The sequence below is a fragment of the Ammospiza nelsoni genome, chromosome 1 (assembly GCF_027579445.1).
Source record: "Ammospiza nelsoni isolate bAmmNel1 chromosome 1, bAmmNel1.pri, whole genome shotgun sequence".
Lineage (NCBI taxonomy): Eukaryota > Metazoa > Chordata > Aves > Passeriformes > Passerellidae > Ammospiza > Ammospiza nelsoni.
This window is the reverse complement of record NC_080633.1, coordinates 112,274,167-112,296,661: the sequence shown is the minus strand read 5'-3', so window position 1 is coordinate 112,296,661 and position 22,495 is coordinate 112,274,167. Positions and strand designations below refer to the sequence as shown.

The 22,495-nt window shown below is 40.7% G+C and overlaps 1 non-coding gene and 1 pseudogene across 1 annotated transcript; one reads left to right on the top strand and one right to left on the bottom strand.

Moving 5' to 3' along the window:
- LOC132071952 (chloride channel protein A-like) overlaps positions 1-22,495 on the bottom strand; it is a 78,043-nt pseudogene that overhangs the window by 45,629 nt on the left and 9,919 nt on the right.
- On the top strand, positions 5,134-5,206 carry TRNAA-AGC (transfer RNA alanine (anticodon AGC)). The gene has a single exon. It is a non-coding gene; the product is annotated as a tRNA-Ala (tRNA).

Here is a 22,495-nt window from a genome sequence, read left to right as displayed (position 1 = left end):
TCCTGATGGTCTGTTTAGCAGCCAGAGATTATTTTCCCTGTTTGGTCTTCAAGCATCAGCTAACATTACCTTACTCAGCTCAAGAAGGAAAGACTTGGAATTTATATTTGTGCTAGCATTTTCAAAAACATCCCTCCTGCTTGCATCATCATCACTGCAAAGGGTTTCAAATGCAGCATCCTGCATCCTACAACCATTAAGCAGCTGTCTGATTAAAAATCTGCACTTGTACCAGGCAGATTTGACATGCACTTTAGAAGTTTTGATCTTATTTTTTCAACATCTTATATCACCATTCTGATTTTGTTATAACTTCCCTCTAGTTACCTGGACTGGGTGGTTGTCTGTGTTGTATCCTCATGTCACACCCATAAAATAATGTTCCACTTAAATTTATTGTGAAAGGAGGACTAAAGCTTCTTGAGAGTCTCTCTCAGAGGAACTGAGAAGGGTAACCCCAGAATTTCCAACAATCCATCCTGCCTATAATTTCAGGTAAGTACATTCTGCCTAAATTAGAAGTACTGAAGGAGTACACAGAGAGGGGAGAGGTACTATGTGCTGTCAGAGCTATTTCATCACACTTAGTCCAGATGACTTGTGGCAATACTGTGGAACATGTCTGAAGTACACATTGCAAGTGAGGTATTCAAATTACGAAAAAGAAAAGTTCATTTCCATTACTAATGGAATGTGTATAACAAAGACATATCTAATTTCCTAACTCTAGGACAGTGGTCACTTACAGCAACGTAGTTTATTATATACAGCATGTTTTAATATAGGTGTGAAACAACAGAAAACATGAACAAACCTCATTTCTGAGCCTTCATTACTGTCTTAAGAACCAGATTATTTTACATAAAGCTTTTTATTTCTGCCATATTGCAGACTCAGACAGACATTAACTTGTCATAAAGGTCTGAAGCCCCATCAGATGGTCAGTATATTTCATATTTCAGTACCAACTTCATGCCTGTTTGCTCAGCCCATTCATTCACAGCAGCCACACCCACCATTCCCAGAGGAGACTCTGGGACAGAACCTCTCTTGGGAGAGTTAATCCCCTGAGATTTTCCTTTGATTTATATAATGACATTGCACTTCCACTTCCAAATCCTAAGAAATAATCTTTTTTTTCCTTTAGTCTGCATCTGTCAAAAGCCTGACATTCCAGTGTTTCACACTCAGAGAAGGGTTTAGAGTCTTAACCTTTTCAGAATTAATTGCATTTCCCTTCCATCAGAAGAGATTTATTAGAGAAATAAATTTGGCCAATAAAGTGATATGCTGCTTTAATTCTGATGGAACAGAATAGGCAAGAAAGGGGAGAGAGTCAGGGTTGCTTCCTATCATGTGTAATAGAAGGAAAAACAACTCACAGGACAAAGGATCCAAACTGGTGCAAATGAAACTTCTCTCAGCTTGCACATAGGCACAACAAAAGCACTGGACACAGACACTGATACTAGGCTAGCCCAGAGCCACCTTTCCTCTTTAACACCTGTAAGACATTTTTATTGAGAAGTAAAAATAAAAGGAATGGTAAAAACACAGGATTAGCCAGAGAGCAAGCACACTGTAGAGAGATGCTATTCCTTTTCCATGTCTAGAGCACCCTGAGGCCTGCAAGCCCAGGACACATGACACTTAAAAAGACATGGGAAACAGAAGGCTGTGGGAAGGCAAGTCATAAGGCTGTTCCTTGTACTTGCCAAAAAAAATGTCACCACATCTACCCTTTACCACAAAAAGCTGAGGATGAGGGTCAAGTGTCAGCATGGGGGGTAGAAACAGGCAGCCAAGAAAGAAGAGGTGGGCAGATGCCTGTGGGGTCTGCCATGAGGGAAAAAAGGGAAAAAGGCATCTTACAAACCTGTTCACTACAAGTCCCACATTCATAACTGTTTCCAAATGGAAGGCTGTGAAAAGCCAAAACAAACATTTCCAATTCTTTTTGAACCCATCAAACAATATAGGAAAAATATGTGCATTTTATGGTTTGAGGGCACAACCTTTTAATTATGTGTTTGCATTGTCATGTCCAAGACCTTTTTTCTCCTCAAAAATTAATATTTCCTCAAGCAATGGAGCTATTTATCTTGGATGAACATAAATTGAAACAGAATCTGCCTGTGCAAAGAGAGACTCAGAAGGGTTAGAACATGACACCTAGGGGAATTCAGAACGCACTGCAATGCAATCCTCTTCATTTTTCTAGGGCCTTTTCAAGTTGGTTCCCTACAGTTCTTAAGAGTTTCCAGATATTGCTTTGCATACGTTGTATGTGCATGTGCAGAGGCACTTAGAGAACAAGCACAGGTAGTCAGGAAGGTAGGGAGAAAGTGAAGGAAAGAAAATATAGGAATTTCCTCTGTACCAGAGCTGAATGGACAGCAGTTCCTGGCATCTAAGAGCAGCAAGTGCTCTGGCATATGATCACCTCTCATTTGTCTGTGACAGAGCACAGCCTCATCAGCTAAGGAAAATGCCAATCAACTGCTTTTGCCCCTAAAAAATATACCTTATACCTGCAGAAAGAATGTAAAGTAATGGTTTACAAATTATACCTAAATTGTACTGAGGCATTACAAGAAAATTCAGGCCTACTTTGGAAAAGACATTACATTTAGTCATAATTTGGGCTCTCAGAAAATGTACATCTAGCGTGCGGGCATCAATTTTCCCCTCTTCAAGTCTTACAGACTTAGTTGGCCAACAATTCACCCAGTAACTGATGGATCAGTTAGTGCTAAAGCACCAAGAGGACACTGAAGGAGGACGTTTTCCATAATCAATCTAATTATTATTTCACAACAGAGAGGGTTTCTTGCACACACAACACCTTTCAAGCTAGAATATAAGAAAATGCTTCCTACAGAATTTACACAACCTATCACTAACATGGACCCTTGGTGTGAGTGCCAATGAACAGCCACTTTATCAAATACTGTGCAACAGCACACTAGGAGGGAAAATCCAGGCTTAGTCACTCTGTGTGAATTCTGACATCTGCAAAGATTTCAATGAGATAATTTTGGGCAAAACCAGCTGGGCAGCCAAGTCTGGTTTTAGTCATGGGTGAAATTTCCACACACACTAACACTCACAGGCCTTGAATGTCCTGACCTGGAAGGGTGAAAAGTTCCCCCTTGTGACCTCAACTTCACTTTTTTGTTGATTAAGCTGAATTTCAGCTGTGCCTTACAACTCACTGTCTCCAGGTGTTGCAATCAGTGAGAGAAAAAACACCCTCTCTAAGTAAAAGAAATTTATTTGCAAATACTTCAGCTTTCAGAAGTTTGACTGGAAAGTATTGTAGTTCGGACTCAAGATGTTCTGTTACGAAAGGAGGGGGAAACAGAAATGTGAAATGTGTTCCAAATGAATCCCAAAATTTTGAAATCTATGAGGCATAACTTGACCAGAGAGACCTGTGAAGTTTCCCATTAGATCACTTGCCTATACTGTAAATCCTTACTCCATCCACGAGGCCATACTCAACCCCAGCATTCAAAGGTGAATTGTACAGGGGCCTCATCCCCCACAGAAGTGAATTCACAAGGAAAACAGTGTGACCTACAACTGTTTTGTAACCCAGCAGAAACCCCTTTCCTTCTTTGTTAACCACTGATGGCATTATCATTTCTGTAAACTCAAAAAAAAAAAAAATAAAAATAGGAAAAGAGACTGTGGAGAGACAGAATGTAAGAAAATAAAGATAGCACAGAAGGTAGTCTCACACCTGAGGAGTTGCAGCGGTACTAATCACCAAAGATTAGGAACAGGCCTGCCCTTAACAGGCCACAGCTGTGTCCAATAATGATGAGTGCTACAAAAGAGTGTGTTAGCTGGGTGGGGAGAGGGATGGAGTTTATTGGCTGTGCTGTAAAGAGGGAGGAGTTAGTGCTGTGAGGAGGTGACTATGAGAAATCACTGAGAAGGTATGGGAGCTTCACAATAAGATGACAACAAGAGATGGTCAGATTTCTCAGTCAAAGTGTTACTTCCAAACTTACAATCCACAAGTAAAAGTTCCCAGGTAAAACAAAACAAAACACCATCTTTGGGCAAAGCAGAAACAGACAGGCCAATACCTTATTTCTCTCTGGTTCAATGTGCACAGGCTACCCACAGTGCTCTATTTAGTTGCAGCAGCAAAAGCTAAACTCAACCTTGGCCACAAAAATGCTTAAAAACTCTACATACTTACCATTATCCCAGTGAGGGGGATGGTCAGTCTTAAAACACCTCTCAGAAATGAGGCAGCTCCAATGGCAGCAGAGACCTGTATCAATCCATACTCCCTATTCACCAGTTTGGACACCAGTTAAGAAACAAGGATCGAGCCCATCATCCTGCCATACAAAGCTCCTCTGCACCTGTATGCAAGAAGAAAAAGAGCAATCTTTTTGCCAGTAGTGGTGTTTTCTGGAAATGCTTTAACATTCTTTTCATCCCAGATTAATTTTGTCAGGTTCTGTAGCAACTACTTTCCCACAAAAAAAGCTCTAGCAGCCTTCCTTAGTATGACCATTTACTTTATGCCAATCTCAAGCATGAAGCTGCCAGATTTACCACATTCTGAAGAAACAGGACTAACACCATGTCTGTCTGCATGTCCTTCCAAGCACAATAAGAATTAATCTTATAGCAAAAGTCAAAAGTATAGGTCAGAAAGACAGAAAGACACACTGAGAAATTTCAGATTAAAAGACCACACTACTAGAGCTCCAGCCTTATATAGTTTCTCAAAATTAAGGCTGCATTTGCTCCATAAACCTGGCAAGTAGAATATTACAGTCATATAATAAATGGGCAAAAAGGAGTAATAGATATTAATCACTTGGCCAAAATGAAGAATGAAGTTGTGAAGAGAGCCCAGGAGTCCTCAAACCAACCTACCCTGAAGAGCTAAGCCAAAATGTAGCACAGTTGTGCAGATAATTGCTGATGTCATACACAACATTCCATCCCAAATGCAAGGAATTAGATATACAGACTCAAGTGTCGGACAAGGAACGGGACTTGTACATTCACTTCCCAGAAATCATGAATTATTATTCATACAATAGTCATTTTTATTATATATTGTTTATTATTTATAGCTATTTCTTTTCTGCCTGTGCACAGGGGGAATTAGCTCAAATGGTAGAGCGCTCGCTTAGCATGCGAGAGGTAGCGGGATCGATGCCCGCATTCTCCAGCATCCCATTTTGCTGAGCAAGGGGCTGGAGAGCAGCACTGCAGGAAGGGCCCCAGGGCTCGGTGGCACATTGAACATGAGCCAGCAGTGCCCTGGCAGCCAGGAGGGCCAACCCTGTCCTAGGGGCACAGCATGGCCAGCCAGGCAAGGGAGGGGACTGTCCCGCTCTGCTCTGCGGCCTCACCTCGAGTGCTGTGAGAAGTTTTGGGCTCCACAATATAAAAAGGGCATTGAGCTCTTACAGAGCATCCAAAGGAGGTCACAAGGGTGGAGAAGGGTCTGAAGAGGAAGCCTGATGAGGAGTGGCTGAGGTCACTTGGTCTGCTGAGACTTGAGGAGACTGAGAGGAGACCTCATTGCAATGTGCAATGTCCTTGTGAGGGGAAGAGGAGGGATGGACACTGTCTTATCTCTGTGTGACCAGTGACTCAAGGAAATGGTCAGGGGAGGTTTAGGTTGGATATTAGGAAAACGTTTTTCATCCAGTGGGTGTTTGGGCACTAGAACAGGCTCCCCAGGGAAGTGGTCAGAGCACCAAACGTGACAGAGTCCAAGAAGCATTTGGAAAATGCTCTCAGGCCCAGGATTCTTGGAATGTCCTATCAAGGGCCAGGAGGTAGACTTTGATTATCTTAGTGGGTCCCTTCCAGGTGAGGATATTCTATGATTCTGTGATTTGAGGAACATCATCTTGCACCATTACACAACTTTTTCCCATTTATTCATACAACTGATCTATTTGATTGATGGATAAAGTTCTGGAATGGTTTTTAAAACTCTATGTAGTTCTAGACTGGTTATAAAAATTAGGTTATCAGGTCAAAAACACAAGTACTGACTGATGGACTTAACTGTCTATCTATTCAGCCAAGTACACCATGTTTCAGCAAGCACTGCATATTAAGAATTGATTTAGACAACATTTTTGGGGAGGGCTGGAGGTGACTACACAGGGGTAGAGCAAAGGCAGGAGGTTGTGCACACAACTAATTCTTTCTATATTTTTTCAATATTTTTGAATGGCATTATGCACTTGCCAGCCATGACCCCTTGCTTGCTGAACATTAAGCTTCTCAGCATCACTGCAAGAACCTTGCTCTAGTCAGCAACAGCTTTCTAAAAACTATGACAAAGACCCAGCTGCAGTTTTCTCCAAAGTTCAGGATGTTATGTCCAACATTAAGGTTCAGGCTATTACATACATAAGAAACAGATGAAAAGTCTGGATCTGAACCACAGTCCTACAGTTACAGAGATGGAGCCAGAAGCTGAGACTCTTTCTGGATACCCAGAGGATTCAAATGATCTAAACTTGGAAAGTCCACAGTTTTGGCTATGGTCCTTCCACAGCTATTCTCAGATTATATTTCTTCATTCTTTTCCCCAATCTTAGCATCGCATTCCAAGCAACCCATCCTGTTCTACCTGTACAGCTTCCTCTGAGCACTTGGTGCTTTGCTATTGCCAAGTTTCAACCTACAATTCAGATTGTTGCTACTTGACACAGGCCTTTCATACAGAAAGCACAAACCAGGACTGAAGTGAAGTATAGGAATAATCAGGCCACTGGCAAGCCCAGAACCTCCTGTTCAACAGCCAAGGATGAAAGAAAATGCCAAAGCAATGCAGAGGTTTGTGCATCCAGATTCTTCATGAGTCCCACATTTAAAAAGCTATGTGATCCCTTGCTTCCCACCCTCAACTGGAAGCACAGCGTCAGCAACACAGAGGAAGAGACATGCAGAGATACAAAACATTAAAAGGTCCTTTTACAAAAAGGCAGTTTGTAGTTGTTCTCATTTGGCTTAACCTAATTTTTAAAAAGCAATGAGTTTACATGACAGCTTCAGCATCTGGGGCACTTCCAGGAAAACAAGGAATATATGTTCTCTCCAGTCTGGTCTGTGTGATGTTAATCCTGATCTAAATAAGGAGAAACTGCAGTGATTTAAACCAAAGAAAGGCAACTGGACTACTCGAGCAGGACTCCTTTCCTGCTTCCTTTCAGAGGTAGCAACTCAGGATCTTCCCAGCATATTTGTCTCAATTAGTTCTGATATGTCAGAATGGAGCATTACATTACTTTAAAGAAAACCTGCCTTATGAGTGAATATGCTTCAATATACCCTCAAGTTATTTGAGTTTCTTCTCAAGTATCAATCACATAACTCCCCTTGATTGAAGGCTTGATTAGAATATTTGACTTCATCTGGACCAATTCATACACTTGATGAACTGCGTGTTTCTGAAATTTCCCTCTTGAACTGATTTATGCTTAAATATGAAAAGAAAACCAAAAAAAATTAAATGGATGAATATAACTTGCCTTGCTGCCTGTAGAGGATGTGTCGATTTACACAAAAAGCCAACTTTCCATTAAATATTCCAATTAAGTTGTTTTGTTAACAAATAAATCTAGTTTACTAGATCAGTTTGTTATTTATTGTGCTAATCTATCTGGTTTATTAATGCTTATATTCCTCTACATAAACTTCTGGCTGCTGAAACCCCAAATTCTCAAAACCGGGAATTACTTTATGCTGTCTGAACGCAGAAAATGGGGGGGGGGGGGAAATTGAAATTCATAGAGCCTGGCCTTGATTACTTTGCCCACACAACACTGTAACTCTATCAAAGGGGATTAGCTGACCAAGAAGCATCATTCCTGAGTAGCACTAAAGTGGATAAGAACAGCACTTAGAGCTGATGGATGCATTTGCAATTAGAAAGCTTTGCACTGGAGAGCTCCATGGAGAGCTGGAAGGATGTAGAGGTTTCCTTTTCCACAGCAGCACGGACTATACTCAAACCACACCTCAAAGACCTCTGTCCCACGAGTTCCTGAAACTCTCCTTTGGTAAACAGTGGCACCAGTTATTTCAACATTTTGCAGCTTAGACTGCCAATTATCATGCTGGCCACAACCAGCCTCCCTCCACGGCTCTGCTATTCCTGGACGCTTTCTCAATCTCTGTCATCCGGAACAAGTGAACTCTCCAAGCAGGTACAGCTTCCTTCTTCCAGCCTGGAAAGCAGCCGGCACGTTCTGGACATCACCACGAGCTACACGGTAACAGTATGAACTCTGTTCCTGGAACAAAGAGCAGCAGATCTGTGGTATCTGACCCACCTGATCCCTGCTCAGAGCTACAAGGAAAAATTAAAATGCAGCCAATATCTAGTGCAAGAAAATTTCTTCCAGACCCCAGATTGGCAACCAAAGGGACACAAGATGCTTCCCAGTCTTGTATTTGCTTTTCACATTATTCCAACCTCTCAAACAAGAATATATTCCAAATTCATAATGGTCAATAAAAGAAGAAAAACCTGGTTACTCTGCCTTGGTTTCGAAGCCATATGATTGTGTAACTCACTTGTATCAAAGCCTCAAGTTCTATACATAGGCCTTTGCTACCAGTAAAGGAATGCACACTCAAAAAGCAGCACATCTGAGAAGCAATTTGAAGCTTGCAGCAATGCCAAGATAACTGAGAGAGAAACAACAGAAGAAAGTGGGTTTTTACAATTAAAGCACAAATGGTTGAGCAAGAAGAGCAAAGCACAGAGAGTGGAGGTGTAGGGCTTGCTTACACACAGGGTTTTGTACCACTAACTCCTCCTGTTTGAAGTCAGTGCATTTAGTAAAGACAGATTTCTCCCTGGTGGCAACTGGAGGCCTGCACTGTCACACTGCAGGGATACATGTGCAGTACTGAGACTTGCTAGTGGAAAAAACACATTGCTTAACACCCTTCTGTTTCCTTCCTGTGACTTCCTATTCCTCCTTCTCCAGGGAATATCAATGCCTGCTGGAAGAGCTACAAAACACTACCAAAAACACTGTTTAGTGTAAATGTGTGAGGAGAAGCTATGGTAGAAGGAAGTGCTGTCATGCTGGCATAGCCACATGTGGCCCCACCTGGAGCTGCAGTCTTTCACTATCACAGTTTAAAGCAAAACCATACACTTGACTGAGTTTGATCAGTACACAAGAAAAAATTCAGCATCTTATAATTTCTTTGCTATTTGGTTCTTATTGCATCTCTTAAAGTGGCAAGAGTGCTTATTACTAATCAATTGGATCTCAAAAGGGTAATTGTATTTATCTGTTCCTGGAGCACTGACTGTTAATCTCACATTACGCTGAGATGAGCCAAATTTAAATGGTCCAAACTAAAGTCTTACAGCTGCAATCATAATTCCCTTTTTCAATTCCCAAGAAAAAGAGAGGAGTGAACAAGCTTCTTTTCCACATTTAGTCTTATTACAAGCTCATTAAAGACATCATCACTACCTTCAGCATGTGCATGACTTTTCAAAGTCCAGATCAATTTGATGCTAATTCCAATTTGATGCTAATTCCTTTCAGATCTATCCAGTTTCCACATGATGTACTCTTTATAACTTGTAGCCCCACCAAATGAAAAATTGACACTAAGCCCATGCAGCCTCTAGGTTGGATCAGCCTGACTATTTTTGATTCAGAGACAGACAAATAATTATCGTGGTTTCAGATATTTTTTCCTTAACAGCAAAAAATAGTTTTGTTTTGTAAAATAACATTTTGCAAGCATTTAGTCCTTAAAATAAAGAAGGGGGGTGGGGGGGAAGTATGTCAGAGTGAGGGAAAAGACTTTTCCTGTAGCAACCCAAATAGCCAGAGATACCAAATCCTGGTACTAAGTGACAAAGGCTGCTTTTGTAAAGAAAATGTAAATACATGTTATAGCAAACAGTACTGAATCAAGCATTACAAGTCAAATAACAGAATTGGTGACCAGCGTGGGAAAGCATGTGTCCTGTATAAGTATATATAAGTTTATATAAGAGTTTATATATATAAGTATGCATAAGCTGTTTGGAATTGTCCTGGTTCTGGCCCAGTTCAGTGGGATGGGGTGTGGCATAGACCTTGTGGAATTCAATACCATTTTACATCAGGGACATCTGAAAAGCCAGGGACAGGGGAAAGGGGCTCCTTTTCTTCCAAGAAGGAGTAAGCATGGAAGGCATAGGGTCTGTCCAGTTTTGTTTTCCTTGACTTGGGTTTCATGAGCATTTGGCATGTAAATTTTCCTCTCTTTGTAAAGTTTTGTTATTACTTTAGTTGCTGTTACTTTTCCCTTATCTCAGTGCTATTTCCAGTAAATTGCTCTTATCTCAATGTGTGATTTCTACTTTTTTCTCCCACCAGAGAGGGAAGGGGAGCAGCTCATAGTTTTTAATGGGAGTACTGAATTGGGGAATACCATTCCTAAACCATGAAATTAATCCAGTCACTAATGGCAAGCTAGTCAGTATTTACAGTTTGTTTTCCACAATGTGTATAGGATGCTGCCCACGTGGAAGGACAAACAAATACATTTTACAAATTTGTGAATTTGCAAAACTGGAAGATGGCAGTGGCCATTTGCAATGGCTGTGAAATCAAGCTGACGTTTAACCTCAGTCTAAGTCTTTTTCTACTTCCTCTGCATTCCTCACCTGTATTTCTTAAGAAATATACTTGTACTGCAAAGCCTGCATCAAATTCAAGAATCTCTTCAGGTGTTTAACCCCAAAGTCCCAAGCCATTCAGCCACATATTCCCTGCCTGTTTATTAATACAATACTTGCCATTTTAAATTCCTGGATTACAGTTTGTACTGAGTTACCAATTCATGTCCTCACAGAGAGAACTGATCAAATCATGTCCCTCAGCCAACTGGAGCTGAGAATAGCAAAGATTTTTCATTGGTTTCCAGTTCCAGATTTCCAGCTCAAACACAGCCTGTCTGCTATAGATGGATATACCTCTCTACAAGGCCTTTACGTTTTGTAAAGCAGAATTAGGATTCCAAATTGAAGAAGAACTTGTGTGATACATACAGCCACATTTCATGCTATTTTACATGTTCAGCTCCCTTTTGTTTCTTTCTTTCTCCTTCCCCCCACCCCTCCTTATTTTGACATGTCAGCAAATGCCTCTTACTGGAAAAGTTTAAGTGTGATTAAATTTCAGTGATTAAAAGATTAAGTGTTACTTTCGTCTCTACATGAATTCATTTTAAATACTCACGTCTGACACACCTTTGAATTTTTTCCATCTGAAATCTTTGCTAACTGGAAGAAATGGTTAATAACTGTATTCACATAGATATGCTCATGGTGATCCTCCCCACTTATGTTTCTGAGTTGTTTCTCATGTGGCAATTTCTCACACTCCAGACAAGAGTGCAAGGAAGGAAATACAGTAAGTATCCTGTAACAGCTGTTGTGCAGACCTGCAGGCATTGAGCAAACAGTTCGTTCTGAGATGTAAGCATGGACAAAACAAAGAAAGGAGAGTGTCTAAACCCACTAATGCCACCACTTACCACAAGAAACTTGCCCTTTTGTCCCGCCCATGTATCCCACATTTGCTCATTAGCAATGAGTAAGGCTGAGATTCCTCCAATCTCACTTCAGGGATGCTGCAGCCAGGGAACTGGCCTCTGGCTCTGTGGCCAGCAGAGAGCACTGGTCCCTCCAGGAGCATTTGGAGCACACGGGATGCTCTACCCACGGCCAGCCTGCCCACCCTGCACCCTGGCAGATGGTGGAGATGCAGCCAGACCCGGTTCTTTGCAGGCTGCCACTTGTGCACAGCAGGGACTTGGGATCTGTGCGTCTTTCCTTAAGTTTTTTTTTCCATTGGTACTTAAAAGTATGCTGTGAGTCAGGGTCCATTATTTCAATTTAAATTCCTCCCCATTTATGCAAATTTGAAGTCCCTGGTCAGTATGAACAGTTAAAGACTTGTTTCTAACTTGCAAACTTATTGCTTCCCTTCTCTCATGAGGATGTTATGACAGGATTAATACTCAGTTAATCAACAGAAAATGTTCCTAGACATCCTAGCAAGACTAGACAGCTATAAAGCCTAAAGCTAATTACATGCTACATGGTGGAGACACAGACTTGCAATCCAAATGGCTGAAGATACTTTTTCAGGTCCTTCTCGTTTTCCACATGCCCATTTTGAAGTAAACATGAATGAAACCAAAAATGCTTGAAACAGAACACAGCACAGCAGACGTGGTTTTCACTGGCTGCTTTGCATTCACCAAAAGCAAAGGGAGTTTTTACATGAGATGACTGCACTGCATTTCAGTGCTGCATTTTTCATCATAATATAGCTCAGTATAACAGCTATATTTCATTCAAAACTAATGTTCAGGGTTTTATCTTAATTGAGATTAATTTACCAATTCCTATACCAATTGGAGATACACCCAAAATAAAAAGATATTTGGAAAATATTTCAGTAGACATCTGGAGAAAAATTACAGGAACACACAACCAGAGTAATAATATATTTTCCAAGCACAAGGTTTCATCTCCTCTGTGGATAGGTATTAAACAGCTGAGATAACACATTTATGGAAACCTTCAAGCTGAGATTCAGCTGTGTGCAGCTGTGACAAGTTGTCAGACAATTGTATCTCAAGCCTTTGTTCCCCTGTATCTCAAAGATTACAGGCTCAGGGGCAGAACACATCTATAACAGATAGATGAAACTGGGAGTAGCTCAGTCTTCACAAAGCTTAGGTCGGGTTTTGTTTTTGAAAACTTGACTCTGGGACAGTTCAAACCCAGGTCAACTTTTTGCCAAAACCCTGAAGTCCAAAGGGAGCTAGAAGAACAGCTAGCCTGGAGCCTGTGGCTACACATTTAAAGCAGTAGCCTGTCTTCACGGCTAGGTAGAAAGGAAAATAATCCTCTCAAGTATCCTTTTAAAGTTTTGACAGCTTATATATTGAGTATATGTGCCTATACCCCTAAATTGTCCACCCTGCCCATGGAAACCCTGAGCTTTTGGAACAGAAGCATTAGTCAACGTGATTTTAAAAAAAATAGAAAAAGAAAGATAACTCTGCCAGATTCTTGGCAAAACATTATCTACATTGCGATTTCCTCACAGAGAGAAAGGTGATGAATTGAGGAGAAGCAAAAGCAGGCCAAGGGGCAGTAGGGCTCTTAGAAGACAGCTTCGTCTAATCTATGGGCTGAAGATTAGATATTCAATTCCAGTCAAAGGAATGGTACTCCGGGTTATGTTGTGGGTGTGGAAGATACTGTGATGGGTTCTTTCCAAGTTTAAATGCAAGCTGGTTTATACAAGATTATTTTTGGTTAAAGTCACTGTGACATAGTTTCTTTCAGCTGCCTCATTATGTGAGTTTATTAAAAAAAAAAAAAAAAGTTGCATGGTTGTCTCTCAGATCAAACAGTTTCTTTCCTGCCTTTTTCTGCCAAGTTATAATAAAATAAGGACTGTGACCTGAGCAGGATCTTCTACAGCTAACAGAAAAGGAAAAACAGTCTGAATAAGAGTTCATGCTACAAAGTTAACATTAAAAAAAAAAAAAAGCAGAATTTTAAAAAAATTTCAGGATTAAGGCAAAAATATATATACAGAAAAGCTTTATAAGCAACACAGCCCTACAAAACACATCCTGTTCTCCCATTTTCAGGTATGAGCAGGCAAAGTGCTAACTACTCTATGAACTTTTGGAGTCAGCAAGGCACTGCTTCTTGAACAACATAAAATAACTCTGAGGAGTTTTCTTAGTGTTTTCTTTATGTCTGGCACTAAATCTTTGCTAGATGGTCCTACATTCAATTCTGTAGTGTCTTCTGTCACACTGGCTCTTACTGGCTTGTGTTGGTGCATGTCTTGGTTTTTATTCCAGAGAGCAAAGAGCAGCGTTTTTAATGTGCTCAAGCAGTTTGTGCAAAGTTTCACATGGTAACACACCATGAGAAAGCCAAAGGCCTCCCAGTGGTAGGAGGAATGGCTATCAAGCACAGCACCCCAGCTCCAGATTGTTACAACAGTCATGGTTACAAACCCAGCCCCTTGCAAACAGAGGTCCCTCGGAAACCGTGGCGTTTCCACAGGACTAATGGGAGTCACACGGGGGACTCTGCTCCTCGCCCTGCTGGGCTGAAAATTGGATTTGGGTTAGGACATCTCATTGCAGTGCTCAACAGCACAGACTATGAACCTGTAGAGAGATAGGGGAGCAAAGCTGTAACACAAGGTGAGAAGGCTGGGCAGAGGAAAGGCTCTCCCTAAAGCTAAAAGTTCCTCTTTTCCTTACTGACCTTACTCACTCCTTCAAATGTGGAAGCAAAAAGCTGGAAGTGAGCTTCATTGGGCTGTGTTCCCTCGGTAGATGGTGAGCAAACACACTGCCAACAGAAATGCCAGCATCCTGCCACTAAGAGGAGCTGAAATTCAGCTGTGATCAGCAGCACGGGCATGCTCCAGAACAGCCCTTTCACAGAGATCCCTCCTCCTCCTCCTCTTCCTCCTAGCCAGGTCAGATTTCACCTCTGATGAGCCAGCAGAGAACCCAACAGCAGATTGCTGCTCTGACCAAGACAGGACTGGACAGAGGAGGTGGTGAGCTGCCAGAGCACACACAGAACTTCCAAGAACTGAATGAAATGCACTATTCCTGACCCTATGGAGAGGTAAACCATTGGGAAACATGCATCTGTACCAGCCTGTGGAGAGCTTGCAGAGACTTGACTATGTGCCTCAACCTACAGTTACTTACACTTTTAGCTCTAAAAGTTTCCTCTCTCATATTCAAAATTTTGTTTTCCTCCCAGGAACATGCAGGCTGTCAATGCAAGTCAAGGTGATTGCCTTTCCCTGAAACATATGTATTTTTGCTGGCTCAGAGTGGAAGCTGCTGAAGGGATGTCTGGGCTGATGGGAGGAGAGCATCTCTATAACCAACTCACTGGCTTTCAGCTGAACAATCCTCTCTCCATCAGGGAGAGAAGAGAAAGCAAGATATACAAAAAAACAGATATGGCATACATTAAACATAATGGAAAGTCTGCCTGTAAGAGGGCAGAAGAAAGGGGTTTCAGTGTGCACCAGTTTCTCTAAAGATAGGTTATCTCAACACTTAAAAAGACTGGAAAACTCCTCAGAAAAAATTCCCCAAAAATAATGGAAATAAAGAAAGCTTTTGACGAGTAGGTATTTACTAAAGAAACTTCCAGAGAATCTCAAATATGCTCAATTTACTAAAAGTGCAGTAAAAAAGTTCTGAAGATTTTCTTTCTTCACATTTAATCATAGAATGTTTGCAATGAAAGGAACCTGAAATATCATTCAGTTCCAATATCCCTGCCATGTGCACGGACACCTTCCACTGGACCAACCTGGCCTTGAGCACTTCCAGGGATGGGAAGAACACAACTTCCCTAAATAACCTTGTTCAGTGTCTCCCCTCCTTCACAGCCAAAAATTTCTTCCAATATTGAATTTAAACCTGCCCTTTTTAAGTTTGAAACCATTCTCCCCATTCCATCACTACGTGTTCATACAAAAAGTCCCTCTCCAGCCTTTCTGCAGCCCCCTTAAGGTATTGGAAGCTGCTCTAAGGCCTCACCAAATCCTTCTCTGCTCCGGGCTGAACAAACCTAACTCTCTCAACCTGTTTTATAGGATTGTTAAGGTCATAATGTTCTTCATAACAACATGCTTAAGCTATAACCAAAGCATAAAACTGAAAAGCATTAAAATATTCAAAATACGGGAGCCCTTTGCCTATACCCTTTCTTTACCAATGGCATAACTCTCCCCAAAGGCATTCGAAGCCAAATGGAAATTCCAAAGCCCAGATGTCTTATCAGGACATTCAAGCTCTTCATAGATTGCAAATAAATGCAAAAGCACACCAACACAACTGCTATGTGCCACTAAGCTGTAAAGGGTCAGCAGGGTAGAAGAGTAGAGGGAAAGTGACTCTAGAGGTAAAATACTTCAAGCATACAAACCAAATTAAACAAAGAAAAAAATATATTTTCTATTCTTATATACCTACCAACATTAAATACATATATGCATTTTGAAAATCTATGTTTTCTTTACTCTGCTGCACATTGTTATGTACCAGCAGGTCAGATTCATTTTCCCATCCAGCAGTTTGTGACCCACCCTCATTAGTCTCTGTAAATGTTATATAATTAAGAGAACTTTTTTTTTTTTACAAAGATAAGCACAGTCTCCAAAAGGTTGCTTGTTTTTCTGAGATAATTTTGAAAATGAATTAAAGAACTGCATATGTCCTTGATTCATCTTTAAATTTAGGAGGGGAAAAGGAAGCTCCTAGAAGACCTCTAAACACTTCAAGGAGAATGGTTGGAATGAAGGCCAAGATGTTCATGTCCAGCAAGTTCTTAATCTGAGTCAAAGAAAGGAGAAAACTGTTCTGAGCATCCTGCCAGTGACATGAATCATTGCATCCTCTCTCACAAAACCTGATGCCTTAGAGTAATTTCCATGGAGGAAATAAATCTTTCCTTTTGATTTAAAGAACTCAGCTAATTCATTTAAAGCTGATCTCTTCTTGCACACCTCACAGAGGTGGAACCAAGCAGGTAGACACTGGTGTTGGCACACATAAGAGAAAACTGTGATGTACTGCACTTGCCACTGGCACTTACCACTTCAGGTTACATCTAAATAACACAATATAATGGCTTTAATGAGCACTTCAAAAGACTTTGCTGAATCAGAGCTTTGCTGAATGTTCATTTCTTAAGTGTCAATCTGCATCCATGTGCACTGAGATAATTTATAAGTAAATTTATTTAAGTGAAACTGTGAAAATTCATGCTGAGCTAGAACAACTCACAAAACAACAAATCACAGGCACAGAACATAATCTGGCAGCTGTAATAGTAATTGAATTTTCTGCTTGACTCCTCAAGAAGCAGCAAGGATGAAATCACGTTTTCATTTTATCTTCCAGGCAACAAAATGGGGTCAAGAGGTCAGTGGTAATCTATTAAAAACTGTGAGGATATTATTTCCCCAGCCTCGGTTTAGAGTTACACAGTTTTTTGTCATGATTTGGATATGAACTGTATAAAAAGCTACCTGCCAGGATGTGGGAAGGTCACATGTCAGAAGTTGCCTGCAAAAAACCTTAATTTGGTCTAATCTTGGGGTTAGTGGATTGGACAAACTGTTAGCTGACTTAAATTGCTTGAACGTGACGTCCTCTTATTGTTCAAATTATTTTTTCTCCTTCCTTTTCTTCTTGTCCCTGATCTTGATCTTGCTAGAAATAGCCTAGAGTTTAACAAATGCACCAGGTTTAGAGTTTAACAAATGCACTAAACATGGGTAGTATTCCCTGAAAAGGGAAATGCTAGGGTCGAAATCCATTCAGGCTTCAAGAGCTGATCCACAGGGTGCTGCAGACAGAAAAGCTGGGTCTGGAACTGGGAGAATCCCAGCAGCCATTCCCAGGCACCAGAAGCTCTACACCTGCATGTAGTCACAGGGAGCAGGGACAGACTCAAGGTACATCATGGCTTAGAACCAGGATTACAACAATCACCTACATAGGTACCCTGTGTACTAAGCAAAACTTTAATAATGCTATTTTTACCAACAGCTGTAACTATATCCATCTTTTTCCAAAGGATTTAAAGAGATCTAATATTTAAGGTATTGGAATACAGAGGGAACAAGCTTTATTTGAAGTAGAAAAAAGATCTGGTTTATTTACTTCAGAATCCAAATATATATTTGTATTATATTCTACTTAATTCCAATACTGCACTAAAACTAAAAATAAGCATATAGGATTTTATTGGTTTTTCTCCCTACCTCCATTTTTACTAAGGAAAAGATATACTGAGATATTTGCTTTCAAGTAGAATATGCACATTACACTGTATGTGTGTGGCAGCAAAGGTGGAGTCAAGAGAGCATTCCACACGCTGTAAATGAAAGGTGGCACAGTTTATTTTTTGTTTTTGTTGTAATACAAACCACAAGCTTTGGCCAGTCATCAAGAAAAAAATGGTACCTACAGAGTAAGTTTCACCTTTAGAATTAATCCTATGGTCTTTGTAAAAATAAAGTGAAGTTTCCTGAAAATCTCATGATCTGGAGTACAATAAATTCCCCTGGTAACATTATGCTAGGTAGAATGAAACTAAAACAAAACCAAATAGTTTCTTGAGAAACATAACCCACAAGCTTTCAACTCAGTTTATTCACTGTAAACTGTGTTTTGTAAATGGCACAAAATATACAAGAAACAAAATTTCCCCTGAGCCTCATGTTCAGTGAAATGAAAATTTTTCTGCTTATCTGTATCACATTAAGAGCCAAAAACTTATTGAACCCTGCCAGAAGTTATGTCGTTAATAATTTTAGCTAACTTTTCCCTCTAGTAACACTAAGAGAAGATAGAAGGAGACAGAATCCACTGCTCTTTTCAGAAAACATCCTCAACTGAGTGTTAAAAGAGCAAAGCTTATTGTAAAATAGCAACAGAAGCGAATCCACTTTGCCCTCTGCATGCAGCTGTTCATTACACAATACTTTGGTTTCAACAATGAATCTGGCTTCAGAAGGCTTCATCTCTTCCCTGCCCAGGTAGCCTCACCTTTCTGCCACAAACTCTCATCTTCTTGGTGTGGAGCTGCAGCTGTTGGGGCACCTGAACTATGTACTAATCCACAAAAAGGATTTGGGTGGAAGCCCAGTGTTTTCTCCACTTTCCCCTGCTAAAGCTGTGGTAAAGCTAATATATCAGGGAGCATGCATACAAGAAACATTGCCCATTTCCCATCTGAGGTACAGCTACATGTGGAAAATGCCAGGGTCTTTAGTTTCTGCATTGCTAGAGGGATACAAGCCAGAAGAAATTCAGAGATCAATGAAAGACATTCAGAAGTTACTTTAGGAAAAATTCACCTATAGTAAAAAGTAGCAAAAAGTGGATTGAGATTCAGAATACAAGGCATTTATTTATAGCTCACTAAGTGATCTACAAGTCAAATACAAAGAAGGGTATTGAGGCTGGAAGAAGTGAAGATCCTGACACTTGCACATCACTATTGGATAATCATCATCAGGAGCAATACAAATGAATTAAAGACATGAAAATAAAAGCAACTACTTTTAGGTGGATGGAAGGTAAAAGGTTGTGTCATGCTGGAAGAAATAAAGCAAAGGTGGCTGAGGCTGAAGGTCACCTCCATTTTGCAACTGGGAACAAACAGTGATTGCATCTTTTCAAATGTTTAATCTGTAAGCACCAAGGAACAGGGGCACAGTACAGCAATGCCTGCAACAACAACAGAGTGCTTGAGCCAGCTACAGAAGGGAAGGACAGTTTTATTTAAGAGCTTCTCTGCTTTTTCCTTTACTTCAAAGTATCTTCTTCTATCCAGCACCAACACAGAAAATTATCTCATTAATAGCTAATAAGTAAACAGTAGATGTTCTGTTTGTCCACTATGATTTAGAACAAAACACTCTGTGTTGTATTTAAGTGATTTCCAGACGTAAAGTGTGAAGGCTTCCAAAATCCACTGATCTGATAACTGTCCGTATTCCAGCTTTCCCCCTTCTCTGATACTCCCCCAGCAAAAACACTGAAAGAAACAAGCCTAAACCCCTGCATCTATTTCCTCCCACACAGTACATACCCATAACAGAACTCTTTTCTCAGCTTCAAAAATCCAAAATGACCCCTGTAAACAGAGAAGAGAAGAGAAGAGAAGAGAAGAGAAGAGAAGAGAAGAGAAGAGAAGAGAAGAGAAGAGAAGAGAAGAGAAGAGAAGAGAATGCATAGTGAAAATGGCCACCAAGCAGCAGCAGCAAGTTTGCCAGGCCAGCCTGATGTCCCACTTCTTCTACAAAGAGTTTGCTGATGACAGCACAAAATACCAAAGCTGTGCCTGCTCGTGCACCAGCTGCAATGAAACTGTGCCTGCAACAGGTTAGAAGAGACAAAGTGTGGTAACAGGAGTAAAAAAAGAGAAACAAAACCCACCATAATTTCCTCTCAAAGCCTGCTGGCATATTATGGGGTTATAGCAGTGCCTTGCATCTCTAGGATGTGAGTTTAGACATGTTTACCTTGACAAAATCCTCAGCCTGGGGATAGCACCATTTGGGTACCGCGGGTATCATGGGACAGTGAGCTGCTGAGCTAGCACCAAACAGCCCAAGGCAGATGTGCCACTTCCCATCCTGGAATAGTGCCCTCACAGGAGTGAGACACTGCAGTGACAAAGTGGTGAGACAGCTTGGGATTCACTAGAGAATGAGAGTACAGCCCTGCAGCCTGAAGGCTCAACATGCTGCCTCGGTCTGTAAATGTCTGAGAAAGCCACATGGAATATTCATGCCTTGTCCCCTCCCTGTACAGGTGTGCAGCCCACATGTGCCCCAGGGAGCAACTCCATTGCTGTAAGCAGCACCAGGAGCTCAAGCAGCAGAGATCTGCACTGTGAACCAATTCCAATAAAGGGGGAGAAAAAAAGGAGAAAAATGAGGAAGGAAAATAATTATAATATTATAAAAAAGGCATTAATGGGAAGTCTTCCTTAAAAATTTGTATTATATATTTTCACACACACAACATAATTTTCTTTCCAAAACACCCATTTTGTTCTATTAAAACAACATCCTGCATGAGACAAATGTTACATTCTTAAGAGAGGCCACAGTGTGCAAAACAGAGGAAAGGCTTTAGAAGGGGGAAATAAAATTATACTTGAATTCTGTCTTGGAAAAACAGAGTCAAGTCCAGCCTTTGAGAGGGTTACTGAAGTGATGCTGATACATCTAATGAGTAATCAATAGTGCTCAAAAGCTTATAAAACTTGCATCCTCTGGATGTGCTACCTGACACCTCAGGGGTAATTTGTAGACGTGCTGAGCATTCGGTACCAGCTGAAGTCAATGAGTGTAAAAAACACTTGAGTATTTTAAATAGTAACAAACAGCAAATTCTCAGAATAAAAAAACACTATCAGAGTTGTCTCTAATCATCTGGAGGCCCTTTTAACTTTTCTATAATGTCATAAGTTTTAACAGTACAAGGACAGGTAGCAACGAGGACAATGGAGAGAAAGTGAAAAAATTAATGAGGTTGTGTCAAAGTCCTTAACAAAGCTCACCAGTAAAGTCACACAGGGAACCTCATGACTGACTTCCCAGCTCACAAGTGTTAAGACACTTTTGTGCAGCCATGATATTTTCTGAAAAATCCCTTTGCCAGGATTTTTCTCCTGAGAAGCTGAGAGGCCTCAGGAACAAAATGTAAACAATGATTATCTGCTGCTGTGGAATGCAACAGGTGGATCTTTGAGTGGTCTCATGTGGTTGTTTCTAATTAATTGCCAATCACAGTCCAGCTGTCTCAGACTCTCTGGTCAGTCACAAGATTTTATTATCATTCCTTTCTTTCCTTTCAAGCCTTCTGATGAAATCCTTTCTTCTATTCTTTTAGTATAGTTTTAATATATAATTTACTTGTAATATAATATATATAATAAAATAATAAATCAGCCTTCTGAAACATGGAGTCAAGATTCTCTTCTCTCATCCTGGGACCCCTGTGGACACCACCACAATTTTGTGCATGGATTTTTACTTACATGTGGTGCTTTCCCAGTAACATTGTTTCCAGCAGAAGGGAACTCAAGAGGTGCTACATGCCTCAGAACCAGCTGGGAAAGCTCTCCTTGGACATCCCCAGCTTCTTGCTCCAGCCAGCTGTACATGCTGCGTGTCCCACCAGTGGTATCCACAAGGAAATTGGAGCCTTCCAACACATCCAGCTCAGCTCTCCAATGGAGAAAGGCCTCAAGTGCCTGGGACAGCCTAATGCTTGCTGAGTGACTGCTCTGCCTGTGGCTGCACCTGGAGTGGGTCCCTCTCTGAGCCTGCTCAGCACCTGAAGGTACCAGGAGAGTGGAATTTGTCACTGTGGCCCTTGTAAAGAAGTGAATCTCACTTAGACTGACATTTTGTCTTTGCTGCCCACCAACAGCCCTCTCTGTGAAGGGAACTTCCATACAACCTGCTTCCCCCAGGATGGCTCCTGACTGCAAGCTAGTGCTTCTTTCTCATTAACTGGATCCTGCACAGAAAAACAAACATTTTCTCCACTTATCACAATAGCTGATTTCTCCTATGAGTAGCATTTTGTTTAACCAGCACATCTCAGATTTATTTAAATTACTGTTCTTAAAACACTAAAGGTAAAGGACATCCCAAATCTTTCCTTTGATGCCTTTTGGTATGCTTTCAAGCTACAGATAGCTCACAAGTGACTGTTCATTAGAATTCTATTTTTTGAGGAAATTAACACAGGATTCTTTTTTTTTATCCTTATTTAAAAAAAAAAAAAAAAACAAACAAGGTTTTGTAAGTTAACATGACAAAAAATATCCAGAAGTCATAAAGTGCTTGCAATTTCTTTT